Here is a 27,676-nt window from a genome sequence, read left to right as displayed (position 1 = left end):
TAGAACTGGGACTGACTGGGCCTAAAAAGAAGAGGAGAAGTTACCAAAGAAGAGACTATGCAGAGACCACACCTTGAGAAGAGCTGTGACCTTCCATAGATGCACACAGCAGTTCCAGGCAACCTAGCAGGCAGGGAGCCGGGGCAATCAAAATTTGACCCCATTAATCCCTTCCTTCTCATCTCGTCCTGGGATTCCTTCTTCACTGGATAGACCCAGAAGATGAAGACATGGAAACCCTTTATGGGTCCATATAGGCCAGTTTTTCTGAGCAGAAAGACCGATGTAAAAAGTGGGAGAATCGGGGAGGGGAGATGGAGGGACCAGGGACAAAAGGAGGTTGGCACAGCAGTTGAACTATCTTTAGAACAGAATCTGTCCCTCATGAATTTCTTCATCTGTCTCTGAACCTCTTTCCCACCTTTATGTATATGACCTGTTAGCAGACCTTTAGAGTTAAGTACTAAGTTTATTCTGCTTTTTTTATTTTTTCAATTTTGAGGACAGGGTTCTAAAGGCATCTCACAAATTCACTCTGCACTCAAGTCATTTCTCCATCAGCACACGGTCCTTGGGAAGATCGTATCTGAAAAGGGGTATTTTCAAAAGAGGCATTTCAAATACTTTCAAAATGTATACTCAAACAGATCATATTTCTTGCCATTTGGGGAAATAGGTGTGTGTAAGTACCTTCAACTCTTCCTAAATAAAGTGCTTTGAATCTGCATCCTGGATCTGAGGGGCAGCCTTGTTGGTAATTCCCTCCCCAGCTTACCCAGCAGGGCCACAAGACACAGGTGGTCTTGCACTGGAATCTTGGAAGAAAACAGCAGTGATGCCCTGGGTTGAATGTTCTTACTCCACTGAATTGTTACTTGATTGCCCCCTAATTTCTTTCTAGAATTATACTTTAAGGCCTATTCTGTTATTCCATGAAGACCATGAGACAAAATGTTCAATTACCTCAGCTAAGGAGAACATTCCTGAGGCAGCAGTCTTTTCTCTACCCCAGCACGTTCAGCAAGCCTTTGGCCTCTGAGAGGTTCTAGACTCCCCTAGAGGTTCAGTAACTCATCAACCTTCAAATTTCAAACCCTTAGAGTATGTGGGATCAGGGGCTAGAAGAAGGAGACTTAAGAAGCACACCCTCCACCAGCCTGGAGATGAATCCTATGCCTTTGTTTCTCTGTAAATTTGCCAGAGAGGTAAGACTGGAGTCAAGAAATGGGCTAGAGACCAGAAAATAGCATTCTAGGAAATACCATAGTTCATCAAATCTAAGATGTCAACAATCTGTAAGGTACACCATTATTGTATGTGCCACTAAGAAAGAAAAAAAGAAAACTGCCAATCAATGACACCAACTCCTTGCTTCTTTGAAATTTCTTTGATTTATTCCAAAGGATTTGGGAATTCCTACTTCCTTTAGTCACATTGCTCATCCTATTATAGGCAATCCTTTTGCACATATCTCAGTAACACATATAACACAGTTCCAACTACTTATCAGTATCTTCCTTTTTCAAGTCCCATAAAACCCTTTAAAAATATGGAATTTCCTCCATTCTGCCAAGACGGATATTTGCTTCACTGACATCAAAATTAAGCTTCGCTGCTCTGTTTCTTGCCTCTGTGTACATAATGACTTCATTCCAGAGCTGAATCATATTGTAAACCTACTGAAATACTTTAAACACCAGTGAGTAGTACCAACAACAAACATAACTCCATTAAAATGAGGACTCCATGACCAGCAATGAATGACCAAGTTCACACATGCAGAAGAAAACACCCACAGATGCCAAGCCAGTAGCAAGAGTAAAACATCACCATTTGCAAATCTCATCCTGATTTCAGAGGCGCTAAAATACGTGTGTGGGGGGCACATCTTAGAAACACTAAAATATTATGAATGTTAAAATATACCTCCATTTAGCTGGTTATTGCCCTAATAACCAGGGTACATTTTTAAAACATTTGATCTTAGAGAGTTTATGGGTTGGGTCCCAGTAGGAAATAGATGTCACACACAGAAAGGGGTGATTTAAAATAATTTCAATAAAGAGACTATTTGTCAAAGTGTGGGCAGGATCGAGGGAAACCAGCAAGCACCTCTGGGCTAGAAACAGCAGAAAATTGCTACAATCCCTGACCTGAAGATCTAAGAGGAAAGAGAGGTCACCTGGACCCAGAGAAACCAGCAATGTAGAGGAGTTCACCACAACAGTGGCTGTGGCTTTTGGCAGAGGAAGGTGGCTGAATAGGGAGGAAGCAGAAGGAATACATATCCTGACCTCTCAGTCAGTCTGTCCTCCAGTCTCCTGCATTTGGTCACATCATCCAGCAGTCAGAAGGGATGTGGTCCCTGGAGGTCAACCCCAGCACAGACAGCAGGGTAGAGAACAAAAAAGAGGTGGAAGAAAATGTCCAACATTGATAGTTTTAGCTTAAAGTTTAGTATTCTATGGTGGCCTGGCATGAATGTTATGACCAAAGTATGTATTTCATAGCCCCTGGATGAAAATGATAACAACAGCAAGGACCTGGGAACTTGACTGCCCATTTGTCTGACTGTTGGATTAGATCCAAATTTGTGTTCTGAGAAAAATCTTAACCCTACCTCTGGCTACTCCAGTTGTATATAAAGATGACTGAGATAGAAGTAGGCAGGCAGGTAGGTAGAGAGACACAGACACACAAACACGATCTGACCTCACCTTGTAAGGCAGCTCCAAGTGGCTATGGCAAGAACAGCCAAAGTTAGAATAAGGAGGGCTCAATGGCTTTGAAGCCAGCTTTGCATGTAAATGAATACCAATAATAGGTAATGTGCCCTGAACTTGCTGTGTGCTGGACACTGGGCCAAGTGCATTATATTCAGGCCTCACTTAACCCTCACACAACCCTCTGAAGTAGGTACTATGACTATTCTCACTATACAGAGGTTTAAGAAGAACAGCAAGCATGAATGTCTTTTAAAATAAACTAGATTAGATCACTTTCCTGCCTAAAGTGCTTTCTTCTGCACTTAGAAGAGACTCTAAAGTCCCCATCAGAGCCCACACAACTTCATGTGAGGGGACTCCAACCTGGCTCCTGGCTTCAGCTTCTCCTCGGACATCCTGTTTCACAGGCTCCAGCTGCACTGAGCCTCCTTCGCTTCCTTGGGTGCTCCCAGCTCATTCCCTCCTCAGTCCCTTTGCATAGGCTGTTCTTGGTTCTCAGATTGAATGCTCTGCTCCTGTTGTTGAAGGGCAGCCTTCTCATCTTCTATCAGCTCGATGGTCACCTCCTAGAGGCCTCCCCTGACCAACTCACCTGAAGTGGATTCATCCACCTGCATCCCCTGCCTTTTCCTCTCTTAGGCCCTTGTTTGCTTTCTTTGCAGCATTCCACCATGTGTGCAGGTGTGTATGTATGTGTGTGTCTCACTCCCAGTAGGACATGAGTGCCCGGAATGTAGGAAGTATATCTGACTTGGTCCTCTTCCCAGCCCACCCCAGCATCACTCTTTCAGCCCCTCAGTGTGTCCTTTGAAATCTTTATTAAAATTTGCTATTCTTTTCTTTTCTTGCTACTTATTCTTAGACTGTTTCCCCACAAGAACCAAAGTTCCTTTGTTCACCACCGTATCCTCAGCACTGGAAATTCTCCCTGGTAAGTTGATAGCGAAATTTGCCCAAGGTCTTGGGATCACTAAATGGGCAGGATCTGCACCCAGGCCCTCTTTCTCCAGAGCCCTTCCCCTGCTTCAGCTCGGGGGATTCTGTTCATGAGACTGCCTCACCCTGCAGGGAAGCAGGATACAAATGTCAGGTAGTCTGCCCATGTGGCCTGCCCCTATGGATGGGGAACAGCAGTCACACTTCTATCTCCAGTGTCCCCCAGCTGAGTTGGTGGAACTAACTAAAAAGGCACTGAGCCAAAAAAAGGAAAACCCTGCACCTTCTCTTCAACCCCAGCTATTCTAAGCTGCATGGAAACTGGGTATGTTTCTCCATTAGGCAGAAGGGGTGGCTCCTTTCAACATTAAAAAGGCACAGACGGAGGCAGCATCATTACCCCAAGGCATCAGGCTCTGGTCTTCCTTCAGCTTTCCCTCCTTCCCAACATCATTAATTTCTTTCAATTTAACCACAAGAAGAAACAGGATGTATGAAGCCCCAAACAGCATTGTCTCCTTCTACTGGGGAATATCACCATTTCATTTGTATAATGTACTGAAGCTTTCACGTACATCCTTCCTCTGGTGCTGCCTTCTGCTTTTCTCTGCCTTTCTAACTCCTCCACCACTTTCTTTCTGCCAGGGAATTTGTTCAGTGTAAGCACGTGTGCACGTGTCTTTTAAAGCACAACTCTGGCTGCATTTCTAGCAAAGGAGGAAGAAGCCTTTATGGCCCAACTAATTCAACAGGATTCAATTACTCATGGAATATTTATTAAGTGGGAAGAAAGCAATGGTCCAACCATTTGTTACTAATCCCATGATCTGTCACCACAGAGGTCACTTGATCCTCAAATGCAGGAGTGGTTAATAACCAAAACTTGGAAACTGTTTTACAAAGAAGTCATAGACATACATCATTTATGCCTCATGATACAGATAGAAAATAGGCTTTGTGGAAGGGGGAAGATGACAAGCAGAGAAGTAGCACAGGGCACAGAGTTCCCTGAGCCCTCATTATCCCAAAAGCTTCGGCCAGGCATATGTAAGTCCCAAGCCCATGGTCAACTGTTTTGCATTCTTTTATGAAATGTTCAGCCAGGTGCCCACCACAAGAGGAGACAGAGGTGAGTGTCAAGAAAACAAAGTGTATTATACAGGTCCTAGAGACAGGAGCTACAACAGGCCACTCAGGGCCACGAGGAAAGACACCCGGGTGGTCAGGAAGCAGAAGATAGAAGCAAGTAAATGGTTTATGCTAGAGTCTTTATTGAAGTTTCCGTAGGAAAGACAAACTAGGATTGGCTAGTTTGAATAATTTCAGCAAGCTGAAAGCTATAAGTGTGTCCCTAGTTGCCCGGTACCTGGCCCTGGGATGATTAAGGCAGAGGAATATTGCTTCCTGGGGTGCATGGACCTGATAGAGGAGATGAGGCCCTGGATTGGGCAATTTGAATACCTAGGGCATGCTCCCAGATGAGCCCTTTGCTGTATCCCAGAATTGGCCAGCAGTGGGAGGGACAGCCTATCCTGAGATGGAAACAGGTTTTTGTTTTGGGGGGGTTTCTTTGCTTTTCGAGACAGAGTCTTGCTCTGTTGCCCAGGTTAGAGTGCAGTGGCACAATCTTGGCTCACTGCAACCTCCGCTTCCTGGGTTCAAGCAATTCTCCTGCCTCAGTCTCCTGAGTAACTGAGATTACAGGTGTGTGCCACCACTTCCAGCTAATCTTTGGATTTTTAGTAGAGATGGGGTTTCACCATGTTGGCCAGGCTGGTCTCAAACTCCTGACCTCATGATCCACCCACCTTGGCCTCCCAAAGTGCTGGGATTATAGGCATAAGCCACCGTGCCCAGCTGGAAACATTTTTTAAGATGCCAAGGCATATTAGTATACAGACATTTTAAATATATATACAATACATGTGATGATTAATTTTATGTGTCATCGTGCCTGGGCCATGGAATGCCCAGATTGCTGGTTAAACTTTATTTTTTTTAGATGAAGTCTCGCTCTGTTGCCCAGTCTGGAGTGCAGTGGCACAATCTGGGCTCGCTGCAACCTCCACCTCCCAGGTTTAAGCGATTCTTCTGGCTCAGCCACTCAAGTAGCTGGGACTACAGGCATGCTCCACCACACCTGGTTAATTTTTATATTTTTAGTAGAAACAGGGTTTTGCCATGTTGGCCAGGCTGGTCTCAAACTCCTGACCTCAAATGATCAACCCACCTTGGCCTCCTATAGTGTCAGAATTACAAGCATGAGCCACCACACCCAGCCTGATTCAACATTATTTCTTAGTGTGTCTATGAGGGTGTTTCTGGAAGAGATGAGCATTTGAATTGGTGGAATAAGAAAGCAGATGGCCCTCCCCAATGTGGGTGGGCATGATGCCATCTGTAGAGGGACCAAACAGAAGAAAAAGGCAGAGGAAGGTCCCATTCACTCTCTGTCTGACTGCTTGAGCTTGAATATTGAATATTGATATTCTCTGCCTTTGCCGCTCTTTGTTCTCAGGTCTTCAGACCCAGACTGGAATCTACACCCTGATCAACGCAATACATTGATAGGTAGAATAGAGCTCACCAGCATCAAGTTCCAAACATTTTTGGGGACAAGCACAGGAAATATCTATATAGCTATAATACTGGGTGCTCTCTTGTCAAGGAAGTGTCCTTATTGGAAATGGAGCCTCTGGAGCCCAGGGCTGGAATCAGCCTGTTCTTTAATCAACCTAATGCAGGCCCACTGAGCCAGCTGTCTGCTAATTTACTGAAAGATCAAAAGAAATGAACCCCTAGGGCCACCACATTTTTCTCTCCTCAGAGGTGGAATAGTAATCTCCTGGGAAACAAGGCCTGAAGCTATTGAGTGCACTGGAGAAGCAATCAAACGAGAATGAATCATCCACCAACTCTTCAATCTCAGAACACCGTCGCTGCTTGGTTTGGGATTACTGGTATTTGGGGTTTGACCTGAATCCCAGGCTGATTGCAGAAATGTGGGAAACTTAATCCACATGAATGAAGGATTGAATCCATGGAAGGGACTATGATCTGGGACTCCTGAAAAGGGTGACAGAGATATCTACCTAGCACTTGAACTAGTCCCTTATAGGTACAGAGGATTCAAAGACCGAGCTGGAGATGTGGATCTGGGAATGGGATTCAAAGACCGAACTGGAAATGTGGATCTGGGAATGGGAAGGAGGCAGGAGGAAGGGAGGGAGGAACACCTTTCAGGCAGTGTACATGGTATGAAGATGAAGAGGCAAAAAGGAGTCCTGGTACTCGGTCATCAGAAAAGCGATTTCTTTCCTCCAACCCTTTTGTAGATTAAATATTTAATATGTGCAAACAGAATATTAAAACAAATGTCTAAGGTAAAATGAAACACTCCCCACTACCTCTACCATGTTAAATGAAGTAACACCTCTACAATGGCCAGCACCATGACTGAATGCATCAATGCCCTCTAGAGATCAGCTTCTGCCCCACCCTTTCTCCTTCTTCCCTTTTCTGATTCTCCCCTGCCCCTGCCCTCACATCCACCTCTATCCACACCAAACCTCTTGTTAATCAGCCAGTGCCATTCTTAGTGATGCAGAATCTCCTGTTACGGATTGAATGCTTGGGTTCCCCAAAAAGTCGTATGTTGAAGCCCTAACCCTTAGTGTGACAGTATTTCACATGGAGCCTTTGGGAGGCCATTTGGTTTAGATGAGGTCATGAGGATGAAATTCTCATGGGGTTAATGTCCTTATAAGAAGAGAAAGAGATGGGAGCTCACTGTCTCTCTGCCATGTGGGAACGTAGCAAGAAGGTGGCTATAGAAGGAGACTATCTGCAAGCCAGGAAGAGAGCCCTTGCCAAAATCCAACCATGCTGGCACCCTGATCTCAGATCTCCACTCTTCAGAGTTGTGAGAAATACATGTCTATTATCTAAACCACTGCATATATGGCCTTCTGTTATGGCAGCTGAGCTGACCAAGACACCCTCAAACTTCCTGCAAGAACAAAACCCTTAACTCCAAAATGGAGGAAAATGTACCTTTGATAAAATTTTCCTGGGCCACGAAGATTAGCAATATGTGTCTCCTTTAATAAATTAAACCAGACTATCTAAAACTCACATTTCCCAGAACACTAGGATCTCTGTAAACTTATGATCCGAGAGGTCAAGACCCTCACCCACACAGACTACCAATATTTCTCAAAATGCTGCTCCTTGACCACTTTTATCAGAAGTAACTCAGAGTGCCTGTTATAAAAATCAGATATCTGTTACTGTATACCTGTATACTGTATACCTGTCACATTGAAAGCGATTGTCAAGATCCCAGAAGTCTGTATTTTACCAAGCTCCATAAGGGCATTCTTATGAACAGTAGTATATGAAAACCACTAACAGATATACTGGTCACTACCACCCCCATTGAAACCACCTTTGCAAAATTATGATGGTAAGAGAAATCTGACATAGCTGACTCCATCTTGCTTCTAACCTCCAGGCTGTCCTTGTTCATTCCTGGACAATAGGCCAAGCTAACTTTGGAAGGAATTTAGTTTATAATTTACCTTAAAGCAAGGATGACAATAGCTGTTCCCAAAACTATCCCCTTCTTGTTGGGAACGGAAACTGCCTGTGTAAAACTAAAGGAAGGCCACAAGATTAGAATTATGGGAGGGGCCAGAACTCTGCTAAAAGTGGGCATACTTAAACAATAACCAGCCATCGTTCGAAGAGGTCACAAGATTTGTAACTTCCCTAATTGCCCCTATAGATAACATCACTAGAGTGTTACCTAAGATGGGTCTTTTGATATTTTCTTTCAGACCTTTGCATTCTAGTGACCAGTTGACTCTACCTGGACTGGTGAGTCATGACTCAACTGGTCCTGAGGCCTCCACCCAGAAGCTGACTCAGTGCAAGAGGACCATTTTCCCACCCCTATAATCCCCAACCAATCAGCATTTTCCATTCCCTACCCCTCTTCCTGCCAAACTGTCTTTGAAAAACCCTAGCCTCTGACCTTTTAGGGAAGCTGTTCTGAGTAACAGACTCCCATCGTTCTGGCTTGGCTAGCTCTGCATTTAGTAAGCTCTTTCTCTACTGAAATAGCACTGTCTCAGTGAATAGACTCTATTTGTACAGCAGGCAAGAAGAACTCATTGGGCAATTACGCTATCCTTTCCTGAATATCCTACTACAAACTGGGACTCAGATAGCCATAGAGAACGTTCTCTAAACCTTTGCACTGAAAACATGGTCTGTGCAGTGCAGCACTGCGTCACTAGGGACCTTGTTAGAAATGTAGAATTTCAGGCCCTAGTCCAGACCTACTGCCTCACAGTGCATTTTTCCATTAGAGTTTGAAAGTAGTGCTCTTCTCCTGGGAACCTGGGCTGCCTCCAAGAGTCCAGTGAACACCTTCAGGGTTTGCCAAGATGTTCCTACTGTCAAGATTTCAAAAGCAAGTTAAAACTGAGAGAAAAACCAAGGTGAGTGTAGAGTGATTCCCTTTGGTGCCTACTCTCAAACGAGAAGCTAACAATGAACAGTTAGAAAGGAAAGTAGTGTTTTCATGGCCAGGGTGACAAGCCTTGTCATTAAACCTCTCAGATGCCCATTTTACTTTCATGGTAGAGACTGCAAGTTGTCCCCTTCTAACCCAATTCCTCTGCTTTCTTCATAATAGAATCCCTTGTATTTCACTAGTGCTTAATGTCCAAAATAGAGACCACATTACTAGCCTTCCCTGAAAGTGGGATGTCTATGTGTAAGTTTTAGCCAATGCTATAAAAGCAAAGGTACTTCTTGCAACTTCTAGGAAGTGTCCTTGTAAGAATAGAATATGGCTGGGCGTGGTGGCTCACACCTATAATCCCAGCACTTTGGGAAGCCAAGACAGGCAGATTGCTTGAGCTCAGGAGTTCAAGACCAGCCTGGGCAACATGTCAAAACCCATCGATACTAAAAATATGAAAATTAGCTAGGCGTGGTGGCACATGCCTGTAGTCCCAGCTACTCGGGAGGCTGAGGTGAGAGGTCACCTGAGCCCAGGAGAGGTCAAGACTGCTGTGAGTCGTGATTATGGCACGAGACTCCAGCCTGGGTAACAGAGCAAGGCCGTGTCTCAAAAAATGAAATGTGTCTTTCTTTCCTCCTTGCTAGAATGTAGACATGATGGCTGGAGCTCAAGCAACCACCTTGGGCTGTGAGGTAGAGAAGCCACAAGATGAAAAAGGTGGCTCCTGACAATATCATGAACAGGATACTTTCCTCTGAACTTCTTCAATTTCTATTTTGTTTATGCCATTTTATTTGGGGTTTGCCTTCATTCTCAGCTAAACCAATCCCTAACTGATATGCATCCCTTTTATACCATAACATGGGTCAGGCAACATCAGCTGCGTGATACTTGTGTCCTCAAAAAGACTGAGCATCTTGACCAAAAGAAAGAGTTCCATCATTTCAGGAGATTTAGTATAATTCTAGGTGACTATGTCTCCCACAAAGTAGTAAATGAAAAGGCACACAGGAAAGGGGTAAGGAGCAGATTTTAAAGATCTGGCCAGGTGCAGTGGCTCACGCTGGTAATCCCAGCACTTTGGGAGGCCGAGGTGGGTGGATCACCTGAGGTCAGGAGTTCAAGACCAGCCTGGGTAACATGGTGAAACACCATCTCTACTAAAAATACAAAAAATTAGCTGGGCGTGGTGGTGCATGCCTGTAATCCCAGCTACTGGGGAGGCTGAGACAGGAAAACCACTTGAACCTGGGATGCAGAGGTTGCAGTGAGCCGAGATTGTGCCATTGCACTCCAGCATGGGCAACAAGAGTGAAACTCTGTCTCAAAAAAGAAAAAAAAGAAAAAAATCTACCCTATTCTTCTACATAGTACATAGGGCTATGTTTAGCCTTTCTGTTGCCATAGATACTCCAGAAAGAACTTCATTAACCCTCCTGAAGCTCTTACCAAGATTTCTTTCTGCTTGCAGCTGGGAATTCTAACCTATTTTCTCTTATTGCAATTCAGACAAGTCTTTCTTCATCATCTTCAAGTGGAAAAAGAAGTACAGGAATTGTCTGCTACAAACAGCATTTCAATATAAAATCCTCTGTTCATCCATTACACAAACTCTTATTTCAGGTCATACTATGTGCAAGTCACTGTAGTAGGCTTGGAGTAGAGTGACATCTTTCTGAAAGCTGTTTTTGATTACTGTTTTTGTCTCTAAAAGCCAAAGCCCTGACTCCAGGCAACAGGCCAATTATTCCAAAGCCAGAGTTTGGACCTTGATCTTAAAAACATTACTCAGGGATTAGACCCTTCTGTAAATCAGAAAAATGTGATTGTTGGGTTTAGGGTTTGGGGATACATAATTACCTCTCTTCTGTTGCCCCTCAAACTCCTACATGACACTCTTATAAATTACCCTTCTTCAATAATTCAGGATAAATTCACCAAATGGATCTATTCATATTCCTCTCTCTCCCTCACCCCCCACCCCTCTCTCTCACCTCCCAAGATAAGGATACACAATAAAGAACTTAGTTCATTTCCTGGCTCATTGTAGCTCTTCAATAAATTGTACCCTAATCTGACTTCCTTCGGTTTTATGCTTTATATTCTGTATTCTCTCTTGCACCTTACCATTTAACAAATATTTTTAAGAGTAGGAATTATTACTCTTTTGTTACTTTTTGTTATTTTTTGTTACTTTTTCTATTTGATTTCCTAACATTACTGCAAATCACCAATTATACATATTGATCTTCAGGAGGTTTGTCCAGAAAGCACCATAATTCAAAATACGAGGCAATCCTTGTATGATGAACATTTATCATTGCCATATGTTCCTATGGTTACATTTGAATGTGGACGCGCCTCTTCTGAAACCGTTGCAAGAAATCACTTCAACTAAGTCAGACCATGAAACCATGAATATCTGCACCAGAAGCAACTGGAAGGCTGGCCAGCTTCCCCAGGGCTGTGGTTTGGGTTAAAAGGGAGAAATCCAACTGACACCTTGTTAATGGGGTGTGAAACTGGGATGCTTGTGCTAACCAGGAGTCAACCTCCTTCCCAGACCCAAGCAAATGGAGCTGCCTTTTACACAGCTTGCCTCACCAATTCCCTGGCAGCTAATGAAATATTTTTATTTAAAAGGGCTTTTACAGAGCCAATAGATGTGGTTGCTGTCAAGCATCCACAGGATAATAGGAAATAGCAGTAACTAAGTGGGGCACCCTGCGTTCAGAGAATCCAAAATTATTCCCCAGGGCCAGGCCCACCTCCTGCTTTCTGGGTGGACTGCCTTGGAGTAGACCAGCTCTTACACCTGAAACTTGACCCCCCTACTTTACAGCCTGCGGCAGCTAGGCACATAAGCTACTAACACAAGAAGTCTCCATTAAAATCCTGAAGGTAGAATTTCAGTGCATGTCCCTATAACTAAAAGGAACAACTAGGGTGATTTTCTGAAGGCAACCCTTTGCATAAACAATTTAGACACACTTAACAGCATGTTCACTTATGAGAAATTCTCTTACTCGTTTCCTTTTTACAGTTCTGAAGTTATATGCACAAAAAGAAACAGAGCTTTTTCCATTCATCTGGTTTGATGTATTAGTTTTTTCTTATTCATTCTCACAACATCCTGTTGGGCCTACGCTGCTAAGAAAGTCTCTTACATATTTGGGGTGTGTGGGGAGGGGGCAGGACACTGGAAAGGGAGGATGTAGAGAAGCTTGTGATGAATTTTAACAGGAAACGTCTTTAACAAATGAAACCTCTCTTCCCTTGCCTAGTTCTGAAATGCCTCTGGCTTGAAAATTCCCCATATGCTCGTTATTTATGTACACCACGCAAACTCTAAACAAAGAACTCCATTCTTGATCCCCCCCACACAGCCTGGAGCAGCTAGGAAATTTTCCACCAGAGAGATATAGGGGGATCCGGAGCAGAAGCACACCAAGGGTCATTGTACAAGCCATTACTGGCAAAAGTCAAATACAAGGCTGAGGGACAATGTGGAGTAGATCCACCTGCCATGGAAAAGTTTATTTCCAGTAAGTCCAAACCTTCAAGTTGGTGCCTGTATTAGTTTGCTATGGCTGCTATAACAAAGTACCACAAAGTGGTGGGTTAAAATAGCAGGCATTCCCTGTTTCATAGTTCTGGAGTTCTGGAGGTTAGAATGCGGTGAGGAAGAATGTGTTCTCTCTCCTAGCTTCTGCTGGTGTGTTGGCAATCCTCAGTATCTCTTGGCTTGTAGAAGCATTGCCCTCATCCCTGCCTTCATCTGAACGTGGCATTCTCCCTGGGTGCATGTGTCTGCATCCAAATTTCACCTCCCCCTGTCCCCCTTTTTTTTTTTTTTGAGACAGAGTCTTGCTCTGTCGCCCAGGCTGCAGTAGCGCAATCTCGGTTCACTGCAAGCTCCACCTCCCAGGTTCGTGCCATTCTCCTGCCTCAGCCTCCTGAGTAGCTGGGACTACAGGCACCCACCACCGCGCCTGGCTAATTTTTTTTTGTATTTTTAGTAGAGATAGGGTTTCACCATCTTAGCCAGGATGGTCTCGATCTCCTGACCTCGTGATCTGCCCACCTCAGCCTCCCATAGTGCTGGGATTACAGACGTGAGTCACCACACCCGGCCCAAATCCCCCCCTTTTTTAAGGATACCAGTCGCGGCAGATGAGGGCCCACCTTAACTAATAACATCTGCAAAAATCCTATTTTCAAATAAGGTTACATTCACTGCTGCTAACGGTTAGGACCTCAACACATAAATTGTAGGGGACACAACTCAACCTATAACAGTGTCCAACATAAAACATCCTGACAACAAAGCTGACAGCCCTGCCTGGGGCAGCCAGTGGGAGGATCACAGATAGGTCTTTCCAAAAAAAAAATGGCCAGGCATGGTGGCTCACGCCTGTAATCCCAGCACTTTGGGAGGCCAAGGCAGGCGGATCACCTGAGGTCAGGAGTTTAAGACCAGTCTGGCCAACATGGTGAAACCCCGTCTCTACTAAAAATGCAAAAATTAGTCGGGCGTGGTGATACATGCCTGTAGTTCCAGCTACTTGGGAGGCTGAGGCAGGAGAATTGCTTGAAACCAAGAGGCAGAGTTTGCTATGAGCCGAGATGGTGCCACTTCACTCTAGCCTGCTGGGCGACAGAGCTAGACTCCATCTCAAAAAATAAACGTTAAAAAAAAGTGGTCATCCTGGGCTTCAAAGGGCAGTTTTCTGAGCCACAGAAATTCTCAAGGAAGAGCTAACGCCTGAAAGATTCTCTTTGAGAATGAGGAATGAGACCATTCAAGACAGAGTGGTCCTGCCTGCGCCCTCTGGTTCTTCATTTTCCTGCTTTTCTTTCAGCAAACAGCTGGGCAAAAATCTCACTAAATCTGATGAGAGCAGTGTGACCGCTCAGCCTTTGCTTCCCCTACTCAGAACCGACCTTTTCTGTTGCTTCCCCTTAGACATTAATGGAAGGAGAGAAGTAAGAGATGGGGCATTAATCACCAGCCTTCAACCTCCAGTCTTAATTCAACTTTGTTCCCCCTTGAAATATTTCCTTCCTGTTTCCCTTCTCCCTCTCTCTCTTCCACCCCAAAAACCAAGAATACCGTCCATGGGAAATTTTAAGGAAAACAGTAGAGTGAAAAAGTGAAACTTCTGCAGTCAGCAACGTGTTTGACGTTCCCGAGTCCTCTCTCTCTCCTGGATTCCAAAGCCCATGAGCCCCTGCTTGTGGTGGACAGTACGGGCATTCTTTAATTCTGATTTTGATTGAACTTTGTCAGGCCTCAAGGGAGTAGGCAAGAACTGCTGTGTAGAATTGTTTTCCAATCATTTGTTTGTGTGTTGGTCGTGTATTATTTGCTCCCTTCAAAGTATCTGTGCCATCCCTCTGCCACACAGTGGAAAAGGAGGCTCCAGGGAGAGCAGGTGGATGAGCCACTGCCAGGGCTGAGACAGAGGTGCTGGTCTTTTCCCTCCTTGGCCATGCCCATGTCAACTTTCATCACTGAATGGGGCTGTTGGGTTGGTCTCTCCCATTATTACTGCCCCTAAGGACAGTCCTGGCCTGCAGCTTATACCTGCTCCCGATTCTGTCCCTCCTGTGCCATTTTAACCACACCCTTGGTCCAGACTGTCACCTCCTGACTGAATTGCTGTTATCACCTCCATGTCAGAGGGAGTGCAGGGCTTGTTCTCTGACGTCCCAGCCCCCTGCTCCCGTAAAACTTCTATTTTACTCAACTTACAGTTAGCACCTACCCAACGGATAAGAAAGTAGATGATCAGTCAGTGCCGAGCTTATGAAAACCAGTCGACACTTTTTCCAGGCCGCCATATACCCTCAGCATCTACAGGCCCTGGGAGGGTGGAATGCTTTGCAATAGCAGTTAAAAATCAGCCCCGGGGACACTGAGGGCTGTTTGGTAAATTCGTGTTCGTTTTTAGGATACCTGTTCCCTGTTACAATTTAGCTCCAGACTCCAAGTCTGTTTAGTTGCAGTCTAATGTGTGAATTTAGAGATACCAGTTTAAGATAGTAGGTGTTATTTTTATTTATTTACCAAATATAGTATTCACCATTCACCTAAACTATTCCATGTGCTTTACAAATATTAAATCACTTAAGTCAGCACAACTATATGAGATAGGTACAAGCATTGTGATTCTTGTTTTAAAGGTGAGGAACAAGACACACAAAAAGGTTTAGTAGCTTGCCTAAAGGCACTCAGCTAGTAACCAGCAGAGCTGGGATTCAAACTTTGCTAGTCTAATCTAGAGTCTGAACTGCTAACCACTGCACTGAGGACCAATGATAACTATACTATGTCAATGGAGCAAAAAACGGGAGGAAATTAAGTTGCACCTGAAAGGGGAACCACCTGGATGAAAACTCACTTGTTTCTCTGTGAGGTATTTACTGCACTTAAACACAACCTTTCTCTAGCTCAACTGGGCTGGCCAGAGATTAGACAAAACAGTAAATTTTGGCACTGAGGGATAGTTATGGTTATCAAAAAAAGATGCATCCACTCGATTGGTGGTACACGAGAGAGTACTGGATCTCCGAATGCTGCTGGGCTAGACTATATTTCCTCTTACTGCTAAGAACGTTCATTCTTTCCCTGATCTTCTGTATGGGAATTCTAACATGGCAAACACACACACACAAAAAAAAAAGCTTGCACAAATTTTATTAAAGGGTATTATTTTAACTCTGGAAAGAAAAACAATATCCAAATCTTCCACATTTTATTCTTTAATTTTTAATTATTTTATTGTATATATTTATGGAGTACAATGTTTTCCACTCATTTGTTGGTGTGTTTGTTGTGTATTATTTGCTCCCTTCAAAGTATCTGTGCCATCCCTCTGCTATACAGTGGAAAAGGAGGCAATGTGATGTTTTGATCTATGCATATGTTATAGAAGGATTAAATCTAACTGGTTAACATATGCATTGCCTCACTAATTTACCATTTTTTTGTGATGAGAACATTAAAACTCTATTTTAGCAATTTTGGAATATGCAATACATTATTGGCTGGGCGTGGTGGCTCATGTCTGTAATCCCAGCACTTTGGGAGGCCAAGGTGGGACGATCACTTGAGTCCAGGAGTTCAAGACCAGCCTGGACAACATAGTGTGACCCTGACTTTACAAAAAATAAAATTAAAGAATAAAATAAAATAAATACAATGGGCTGACTCTGTACACGTGAGCTGTAGCATAGCAGCCCACTACTCCAGCCCACTCAAGCCGCAGAATAAAGCTCATAAAAGTGGGTGGCATCAGGGTTGGGGATCTGCACAGCAGGATGGCAAGGGCTGTCTAGCACTGAACACCCTAAGCAAGAAGGTGAGAAAAGAACTCAGCAGAGTAGACCAGAGGCATCCTGCCAGCCAGCTCCAAAAGCAGAAGAAGGAGGCGGTTCTGGCAGAGAAGAGACAGCTGGGAAGCAAGGATGGCCCTCCTCATTAGCACTAGCTGTCCAGGGATTATCTGGTCTCCCACTGAAGAAACAAATAGATGCCAGAAAGAAGCTAAGTAAAGCAGTGGAGAAGCACTTTCTGGATGACAAACTCCTCTCGTTAGACACTCAACAGGAGACAGGGATGCTGGTTAGGCAGTTGGCTAACCAGAAGCAACGGCATCTTGCTTTTTGAGATCAGCAGGCCTACCTATTTGACCATACTGCTGATTTTGTTTCTAGTGAAGAGAATAACTTGGTGGGCACCTTGGAAATTTCAGGCTATGTTTGTGGGCAGACTCTGAATGTAAATAGGTTGCTGCATATCACTGGACGTGGTGATTTCCAGATGAAACACATAGATGCCCCCATGGACCCTTTCCCTTTAAATCCTAGAGTAATTAAATCCCAAAAGGACCCAGACATGGCAATAGAGATTTGTGCCATGGATACTGTCGATGATATGGAAGAAGACCTTAAAGTCCTAATGAAGGCAGACCCTGCTAGACAGGAATCCTGACAAACAGGTTATCCCAGATCCAAGGCAGGGGGAGTAAACCTGGCCCAATGAGGAGGAGTTGAGTGAGACAAAGGATTTCTTGAAGGGAGTTTCTAAAGTGGTAAAGAATATGATGATATAGAACATGAGGATTTTGTGGAGGAGGAATCTCAGGAAGAAAGTGTGAAGATGAAGAAGAGAAGGAATGTGAAACTATGACTACAAGGGAGTCTGTGCATGATGATCTCTATGATGAGAAAGTGGATGAAGAAGCTGAGGCAAAAACGTTGGAGAAATGTAAACAAGAAAGACTGGAAGAGATGTTTCCAGATAAAGTGGACACCCCCCGTTATGCGGCTGCCAGAATTCAATTTCAGAAATACAAAGGCCTCAAGAGCTTCCGGACATCTCCATGGGAACCTAAGGAAAAATCTTCCTCAAGATTATGCTTGAATATTTCAGTTGCAGAACTTTACTACTAGTAGGAAAAGCATCTTTAAAGAGATTGAAGTAAAAGAGGTTGAAGGAGCTGATTTTGGCTGGTATGTCACACTTCATGTCTTTGAAGTCCTTGTCTCAGGGGTTGAGTGCTTCAGGCAAGGAACACCCTTGACTGCATTTTCTTCACTACCTTATGAACAGAAGATGTCAGTATTGAATATGGTAGTGAGGCATGCCCCTGGCAGCACTGACTCTGTGAAAGCTAAGGCGGAACTCATATTCCACTGTCGATCCAGGCACTGCCAAGCCTCACCTTTATTCTCTCAGCACGCTGACATGGCCCTGGCGGTGACGGTATATCTGCCAATCACTTTTCCTCATTCATCTTTGCCGCTTTTCAAGCAGGAAAACAATGGAATGCACAATCTCATTGCTACAGGCCATCTTTTGTTGGTGGATCCAAACAGAATGGTCATTAAGAGAGTTGTCCTGAGTGGTCATCCTTTCAAAATTTGTACTAAGATGGCAGTGGTATGTTCTTCAATAGAAAGGATGTGCAGTGTTTTAAACCGGTGAAATTGAAAACAAAGTGGGGCCGCAGAGGACACATCCAGGAGCCTTTAGGTACCCATGGCCACATGAAGTGCAGCTTTGATGGGAAGCTAAAATCTCAGAATGCAGAACTGATGAACCTCTACAAACGAGTTTTCACCAAATGGACTTATGATCCAAGTGTACCAGAACCGGCATCTTGAGTGAAAAGTGAGATTTCTTCAACAGTACCTCAGGTGGGCATGGAGTAATGGATTTAAAGAGATTCTGTCTTACTGGTGCCAGTCAGCACTCCAGGGATAGGAGTCACAAGTTGTGACTGGGCAAAGTTGATTTTCTGCGTCAGCCTGTCAGTCTGCTGCGCCATTTTGTGAGACATTATTTTTGGCCTTAATAAAATGTCTCAGCTAAGTATGGAAGTTTTTCTACTACGTAATCCAAAAAGCTATTAAATCTTACTGAAATAAAAATAAATGCATAAACACAATGTATTATTAATAACTGTGCTCACCGTGTTGTACAATAGATCACTAAAGGATATTCCTCCAGTGTCGTTGAAACTTTGTACCCTTTGACCACATTTCCTTTTCAACTTAGTCACTGACTTGCTGATGTTTGGCTTTGACAGCAATGTGTTTCCAGAATGCGTTTCCATTCTTTCCTCAGAGCAGGGAGGGCAGTGAGGCTTGCTTCTTTTGCTTTTAAGTTGATTCTTTCCTCTGAGGGAGGGAGCCCGTCATCCTTACGTTCCTCATCTGCTGGGATAGCACTCCAAAGTCACCCTCACCATTTGGCAAATCCAGATTCTGTCAGATGTGCCCACGCGTTTGTTGTTTCTCAACAAATGGAAGAACTACGGTGATTACTGCTGCTCAGTAAATTAAACTTAACAACCTAGTTTATTCCAGCAGGTTCCCGGTAAACAGCGCTGCAGCTGAAAAGGCTTATCCTGTTTATGTTAACATGAAATATCCCGGGTTGAAGCTCCCAGAGCAGGGCAGAGGCTGCACTCCTTGAATGTGAGCTGTTTGAAGGGCTTTCTGTTTTGACAAATGGTGTTTAGATAAGAAAGCCACTGTTGATGTGATGTTTTGTATCAACTTTGAGCTTTTGACGTAGATGGAGGTTGTTCTATTTCAATATATGCCAGGCCTTCTTAAAGAGGCAAATCATCGCTCTGTGTAATGGTTGGAAGTCCCCCATTGGCAAACCCTCCATACGCGGCATGACCTTCTTGAGTTGCTGTTTCCGCATCAGGTTTCTCAAGCTCAGCACTATCACCACAGGACTGAGTCATGCTTTGTTGTGGGCCGTCCAGTGCATTGCAGGATGCTTAGCAGCAACCTGACCTCTACCCATTAAATGCCAGTTGCACCCTCCCACAAGTCCTGACAATCAAAACTGCCTACAGACATTGCCAAATGTCCTCTGGGGAGGGGAGAAAACCACCCTCCACCCACTCACCTGCATTGAGAACCACTACTCAAAGTTAAAAACAACATTCTTTTTATGAAGGCCAGGAAGGACAGGACAGTTTGTAGAACATTCAGGTACTCTCAAAGCATCCTCAGATTGGTCTCTTCTTTCATCCATGTCCACAGGGAATCTGACATTGAAACTAGAAAACACAAATATTTAAAAGACATTACCAGAGTCTCACTAAAAATACAAAAAGTTAGCCGGGCACGGTGGCAGGCGCCTTTAGTCCCAGCTATTCAGGAGGCTGAGGCAGGAGAATGGCATGAACCCAGGAGGTGGAGCTTGTAGTGAGCAGAGATCGTGCCACTGCACTCCAGCCTGGGCAACAGAGCAAGATTCTGTCTCAAAAAAAAAAAAAAGACATTACCAGAAAAATTAAAATCATCCAGTGAGTATTCAGTATAAGTGTTCTTTATGTGCCCCCAACGTGGTCTCCTGCCTAGATTCTTTAAAAGCTTTCTGTCCCATCAGCCTTAAAAAGGAGGGAGGCCAGTCATGGTGGCTCACGTCTGTAATCCCAACACTTTGGGAAGCCAAGGCAGGAGGATCGCTTGATCCCAGGAGTTCGAGACCGGTCTGGTCAATATAGTGAGACCTTGTCACTACAAAAAATTAAAAAATTAATCAAGCATGGTGGCACACATCTGTAGTCCCAGCTACTCGGAGGACTGAGTTGGGAGGATGGCTTAAGCCTGAGAGATGGAGGTTGCATGAGCTGTGATCATGCCACTGCATTCCAGCCTGGAAAAAAAAGCAAGGCCCTGTCTGGAAATAAATAAATAAATAAATAAATAGTAAAGAAATCGTGTCACATGCTACAATATAGATGAACCTTGAAGACATTATTCTAAGTAAAATAAGCCAGGCAGAAAATGACAAATACTGTGTGATTCCACTTACATAAGGTCCCTAGAGTATTCAAATTCAGAGAGACAAGAATAGAAGGGTGGTTCCCAGGAGCTGAGGGAAGAGGGATGTGGGGAGTTGTTGTTTAATGGCCACAGAGTTCCCAGTTTTGCAAGATGAGAAGAGTTCTAGAGATTGGTTGCATGACAATACGAATGAAACGAACACTACTGAACTATACATTCAGAAATGGTTAAGATGGTAAATTTTAACTTACGTGTTTTTACCACAATAAAAAAAAACTGATAATAATAAAGAAAAATAGCACCAGCCTGGTGCCTTGATGACAGGGCAGTGGTTTATGACAGGACATGGAATGTTCTGTTGATGGTAGGTGGTAGTTGGGAAAGTAGAATTAAGAATTAAGCATGGTTTGGAAAAGGTGTCATAATTCAGAAAAGAGATTCTCTCACTAAAACTTTGGTTAAATTTGGATCCTTTGAGCTGATCCTATTCCCAAAAGTCCAAAAGCTACTGTGAAATTCATCGATCATTCTTTGAGACTTTTAGCATTACATATCACACTCATCATTATTTTTACCAGGATCCTAAAGAGGGGTGTGTGTGTGTGTGTGTGAGAGAGAGAGAGAGAGAGAGAGACAGAGAGACAGAAAGTAGCTGTGGTGCAGTAGCATCAACTTATGATTTCTCACAACCACTTTTTAAGGAAAGGAAGCCAGGATTGGAGAGGGACAACTGCAGCTCAATGAGGATAAATGTGGCCCCCGGCAAACTCCAAAAGCCTCCACAGAGGCCATGCTGAGGAAATGAGGAGAGGGCAGCAGGGATTGGAGGTGGAAAACTGTAGCTCAATGAGGATAAAACAATGGCCCCCAGCAAACTCTAAAAGCCTCACAGAGGCCATGCTGAGGAAATGAGGAGAGCTCTGGCAGCCCCCTGGGCCGCCACCTGACCCCAACCAGAGCAACTCTACGCCCTGTGCTCTCCATGTGGGCTTCCACCTAACACTCCACTTGAGGAAAGGATTCTGCACCTAAACTTTGAAAGCCACTAGATTAGGAACAACTGTACATTCCTTTACCACTTAAACATTCTGTGATCCCAGTAGATCTTGCCTATTATTCATTTGATCATTTTGGCAGCCAATCACCCTCCCCAAAAAAACTGGAGTGCCCAGACATAATCCAGGCATGTCACTAAGAAGTAACAAAAAAAAATAATGCAGGCCTTATTCTCAAGAAACTCATGGTGTAGTGGGATCCAACTGCATGTAAACCGAATAACTACTGCTCAATATTCTAAGAGAGGGAATTACAAGTGAGACGGAAGCAAAAAAAAAAAAAAAATAGTCTTTATCACAAGAAGAAATTCTAACTAAGTAGAAATGAAATGCAGTGAATCTTATAGCTGGGAGGATTCCTGGAGTAGTTCACAAGATGAAGGTCAGAACTGCAGGAGCTGGGACCTGGGAATGAGACCCAGAGACTCGGAAGCATGAGGCTTCCATGACACAGTCACCGCAGGCAAGCCCTCTCCACTTCAGAAAAACATATGCCTGGCTGCCTGCCGTCCCAGCTTAGCAGCACCAGTGGGAAGAAAGAGCTTTCTCTCCCAATGCCTCTCCATCCATTCCAGAAAGAACCATTTGGGCTCTGTTTGAGTTCCGCGCCACTGCTGGCAGGGGATGCAACCCATCCATTAGCCAGGCCAGGGTCCTGAGCACCCTGCTTATCCCCACACTCATCATTAAAGGGGCTGAAACCAAAAAGAAGGGGGAAGGAAAAGCTACTGAGCAGAACAGTCACCACTACAGGAGGCTCCGAACTACCAGGCAGATGGATCCGCATAAGTGAAGGGTAGCTGTCCACCTTCCTGTCCAGCCCTGTTGCTGTCTGCTCATATTATACTAGTCCTCTCTTATCTGCAGGGGACACATTCTAAGAATCCCAGTGGATGCCTGAAACCACAAATCATACCAAGCCCTATAAATGCTATGTTTTATTCTATACAGTACATATATAATACACCTATGAGAAAGTTTAATTTATATATTAGGCAGAGTAACAATAGTAACACAGAACAATTAAAACACTATGCCAGCATCACTGTTCCTGTGCTTTGAGGTCATTATGAAGTAAAATAAGGGTGACTTGAACACAAGCGCTCTGAAACCGTGGCAGTCGATCTGATAACCGAGATGGCTCCTAGGTGGCTAACTGACAAGGAACAGAGGCAGCGTTGACACACTGCACAAAGGTATGATTCATGTCCCCCGCAGGACTCAGTGGGCACAGTGCCGGATTTCAGCACTCCATTCAGAATTTTAAAACTTATTTGAATTGCTTATTTTGGGAGTTATTCCCTTTAATATTTTTAGACTGCTGTTGACCATAGGTTAACTTAAACTGTGAAAAGTGAAACTGCAGATAAGCAAGGACTGCTGTACACCACCCGGGTCACCTGGAACCATTTCTGTGAAAGAGGCATCCAGAGGAGGGAACCACGGGCCCAGACTTCATTAGCCATTAGATTCCTAGGGCTGCAGGAACAGAGTACCATAAACTGGGTGACTTTAAACAAAGAAATGTATTTTCTCACAGTTCTGGGGGCTAGAAGTCTCAGAGGATGGTGTTGGCAGGGCCATACTCTTTCTGAAACCTGGAGGGAAATCCTTGCTTGTCTCTTCCTAGCTTCTTCCGGTGGTTGCCAGCAGTCTTCGGCATTCCTTGGCTTGTAGTTGCACCGTCTCCCATCTTCATGGCATTCTCCCTGTGTGTCTGTGTCTTCACATAACCAGCTTCATATAAGGACACCAGTCATATTGGATAAGGAGCCCTGTCCACTCCAGTATTACGTCTTAACTAATTACACTTTCAGTCAACCTGTTTCCAAATAAGGTCACATTCTGAGGTTCTGGGGGCCAAGTCTTCAATGTATCCTTTTCAAGGACACAATTCAACCTGTAATAGCCAAACACCGGGCTTTTATGCAAAACCTCTGAAAGGAAAACTTTAAGCCTTTTCCATTTTGCTTGTACCCAGCAACATCAACAAGGTCAAAGACAGTAGCAGACTAAGATACAACACAACAAAGAAAACAAATAGAGCCCAATCCTTATAAGAGCAAAAGAGGTTAAAAATACATAATGCAAAAAGTTTGTATTAACTTGAAACTATTGAAACTACAAGTAAGAAGTCATGGTCTGTGCCTCTGGAAACCCAGATTTGACCGCTCATAAACATCAGTATTCTGCAATTTGCCTCATTATTCAAGACCATGCAGTACTTTATGGAAACATAAAATTGGCAACTCAGCCCTTAAACCATGTTTTAATAAGTAGCAGCTAATCAGGCAAAGCGTTTGCATGTCTGTTATTTTGGGACTGTTTCAACATCTCTCAGGGATTGTAAATGTCCTTACTTGCAGCAAACAGTACCCAAGGTAGTAGCAAAATATAAGCCACAGCTATGCAATTATGCTACTGTGAGAATATGTTCTCAGCAGGTGAGAAAGTAAATGCAGGCAAGGTAATTAGGAAAGAAACTTAGCAATGAAGGGAAAGCTTGGGGCAGAGACTAGGTAACGAAATACAGACTTCAAGGAGATACCGTTGAGCTCTAATGCAAAGATTTTAGCTTTGTCTAAATATTACAATGAGATTAGTTGTTTCCAACCTGGGACTGATCATTTTACAACCTTGGTTCAAAGATCAGCTTTACTGACTTTGTGTACTAAAAGAGAGAGACAGATAGAGAGAGAATGTTAGAGAGGCATGACAGGGTTGAGGAGGAATGAGTAAATTGCTTCTCTTTTTTTTCTAAGAGTTCTGAGTGAATCAACTGAACTTCCATTTTTCTGAAATGAGGAATCGTGAACTACCAAGTGATTTTTGCTCCCTGTACACATGATAAATGTTTATTAAGAACATGAGGTCTATCACTCATCACTCAAAGTAGTACGATTTGGAAATTTTCTCCTTTTGCTCTCCCAGGGATCATAACACCTTAAATTCCACCAGTAGAGTCATCTGGGGAAAACAATGCTTCTTTTCAGGGGGTCTTGCTTTAAAATGCATAAGTTCAGGCCCAAGACTCAACTCAAGCACAATATCCACTAAGTAGTGCTCTACATTTCTGCTCTAAGCCCCCACCCACAACCTACTGGCTAGGCCGAGCTGTACTGAATAGCCCCTTCTCATTGCTCTCATAGGCCCTGAAAAGATAGAGTGACCGTGCATCTTCCTTTCCATTGATCCACTATAATTTTTTAGCTTTCTCTTTCACTTTCTAAAATTTCTCAATTTTGATTAAAAAGTTCATGGTCAACTTACTTATTCATTCTTGTCCTCTGCCTGCCCCTGCCATAGTGCCTTGCATCTCCCATTAGAATGAAAGCAATAGAGACTGTGTTGCATTTCTTTTTTTACTTCCAGTGGCTAGAGATGCCTGGCATATGGCAGCTAACCAGTAATTTGTTGAACTTAGCTAAATTAAATAGAAATGTTCTTCAGTCATTAACACTATACTGTCCAATCACTTACCAGCTTACCAGAAAGGAGGGACCCCAAATATCAGAACACTGGGGCAATAGAGGATAGATGAACCCACCAAAAAAGACCAGCAAGTGCCAAAAAAGACTTTACCTATTTTACCCCCATCTTAGCCTATTTTCTGTTGCTATAACAGAAATATCTGAGACTAGGTAATTCTTTTTTTGAGACAGTGTCTCACTCTGTGGCCTAGGCTGGGGTACAGTGGCATGATCACTGCAGCCTCAACCTCCCAGGCTCAAGCAATCCTCCCTCCTCAGCCTCCCAAGTAGCAGAAACCACAGATGTGCACCACCACACTTGGTTATTTTTTTTTTCATTTTTTGCAGAGACATGGTCTCACTATGTTGCCCAGACTGGTCTCAAACTCCTGGGTTCCAGCAATCCTCCTACCTCAGCCTCCCAAAGTGTTGGGATTACAGGCATGAGCCACTGTACCCAGCCTGAGTAAGTTATTTAAAAAATAAACGTACTCATTATAGTTCTGGAGGCTGGGAAGTCCAAAATCAGGGAGCTGCACCTGTTCAGCTTATTGTGAGGGCCTCGTGCTTTGGTCATAACGTGGCAGAAGTCATCACATGGTGGGAGCACATGTGAGAGCAGCAGCAGGCACAGGCACAAGAGAGGGGACAAAGGAGGAGGCCAATCTGCTTTATTACAACCAACTCTTCTTGACAATGAAACCATCTCCACGAGAACTAATGCAATCTTGCAAGGAAGATGTTAATCCCTCTGAATGACCCAATTACCTTTCAAGGGTCCCACCTCCCAACACCATTACATTGGTAATTGCATTTTAACCTGAGTATGGTGGGGACAAACCACACCCAAATCATAGCACCACTTCTACCCCACCAGGCAGTCTGTTTCCACCCACCAGCAGGGAGAGTAGTAAACACAAGGCCTGCCTACAGGGATCTTTATCTCAGATACACTCAGGCAGCACCAGGGGTCATATGTGGCCACCTGCTCAGGCTCTGAAGGTTCTTTCTTTATCTCTTTTTTAGACTCTTTATCTTCCCACATATTTTGCTTCTCTTCCTGGCTCCACACGCTTTTGTCTCTGTAATCAGATTAAATCAACCACCCCTGATTTTTAGCAATCATAGCCTGCCACAACTAGCATTTGTTCATAAAAGAGAGTATGTGCATTTCTCAAAGCAAACTGAAGAATTATCCTCAATGGGAAAGTTCCTCAACAACAGTTATTGATCCTGATGCTGCCTCTCTCCACAAATGGAGTGAGGAAAACCTAAAAGTCAATGGTCCTTACTATAATTCTTACTATAGACTATGATTCTTACTATAGACAGCAGAGCTACCATGAAACCTCTAGTACACCCTAGGAAATTCCATATAAAAACATACAAAAACAATAACCCAAAGAAAACCCCTGAATTATTCAGTCAATGATTATTTATTAGTTTGTTTTCATGCTACTGACAAAGACATACCTGAGACTGGGAAGAAAAAGAGGTTTAATTGGACTTACAGTTCCACATGGCTGGGAAGGCCTCAAAATCATGGCAGAGGGGAGCAAAGGGCACTTCTTACATGGCGGTGGCAAAAGAAAATGAGGAAGATGCAAAAGCAGAAACCCCTGATAAAACCATCAGATCTTGTGAGACCTATTCACTACCATGAGAACAGTATGGGGTAAACTATCCCCCATGATTCAAATTATCTCCCACCGGGTCCCTCCCACAACATGTGGGAATTATGGGAGTACAATTCAAGATGAGATTTAGGTGGGGACACAGAGCCAAACCATATCATTCCACTCCTGGCCCCTCCAAATCTCATGTCCTCACATTTCAAAACCAATCACGCCTTCCCAACAGTCCCCCAAAGTCTTAACTCAAGTCAGCATTAATCCAAAAGCCCAAAGTCTCATCTGAGGCAAGACAAGTCCCTTCTGCCTATGAGCCTGTAAAATCAAAAACAAGCTAGTTACTTCCTAGATACAACGGGGATACAGGTATTGGGTAAATACAGCCATTCCAAATGGGAGAAATTGGCCAAAACAAAAGGATTACAGAGCCCATGCAAGTCCAAAATCCAGCGGGCTGTCAAATTTTAAAGTTCCAAAATTATCTCCTTTGACTCTGGGTCTCACATCCAGGTCACACTGCTGCAAGAGGTGGGTTCCCATGGCCTTGGACAGCTCTGCCCTGTGGCTTTTCAGGGTACAGTCTCCATCCCAGCTGCTTTCATGGGCTAGTGTTGAGTGTCTGTGGCTTTTCCAGGTGCACAGTGCAAGTTGTAGGTGGATCTACCATTCTGGGGTCTGGAGGACGGTGGCCCTCTTCTCACAGCTCCACTACATGGTGCCCCAGTAGGGACTCTGTGTAGGGGTTCCAACCCCACATTTCCCTTCTGCATTGTCATAGCAGAGGTTCTCCATGATGGCCCTGCCCCTGCAGCAAACTTCTTCCTGGGCATTCAGGCATTTCCATACATCTTCTGAAATCTAGGTGGAGGTTCCCAAACCCCAATTCTTGACTTCTTTGCAACATCAGGCTCAACACCATGTGGAAGGTACCAAGGGTTGGGGCTTGTACCCTCTGAAGCCATGGCCCAAGCTCTATGTTGGCCCCTTTCAGCCATAGCTGGATCAG

General features: G+C 44.0%; 1 pseudogene across 1 annotated transcript in view; it reads left to right on the top strand.

Annotated features, from left to right (window-relative positions):
• LOC112627005 overlaps nt 1-18,414 on the top strand; it is a 52,979-nt pseudogene extending 34,565 nt beyond the window's left edge. Inside the window, exon 2 of the transcript XR_003120006.1 lies at nt 16,497-18,414. The product of XR_003120006.1 is annotated as a pre-rRNA-processing protein TSR1 homolog pseudogene (transcript). The remainder of the gene's footprint in view (nt 1-16,496) is intronic.
• Nucleotides 18,415-27,676: the final 9,262 nt, after the last annotated feature.

The sequence above is a fragment of the Theropithecus gelada genome, chromosome 6 (assembly GCF_003255815.1).
Source record: "Theropithecus gelada isolate Dixy chromosome 6, Tgel_1.0, whole genome shotgun sequence".
NCBI classification, from domain to species: Eukaryota; Metazoa; Chordata; class Mammalia; order Primates; family Cercopithecidae; genus Theropithecus; species Theropithecus gelada.
Note: the sequence above shows the minus strand (reverse complement) of the source record. Positions and strands in the feature narration are given on the sequence as shown.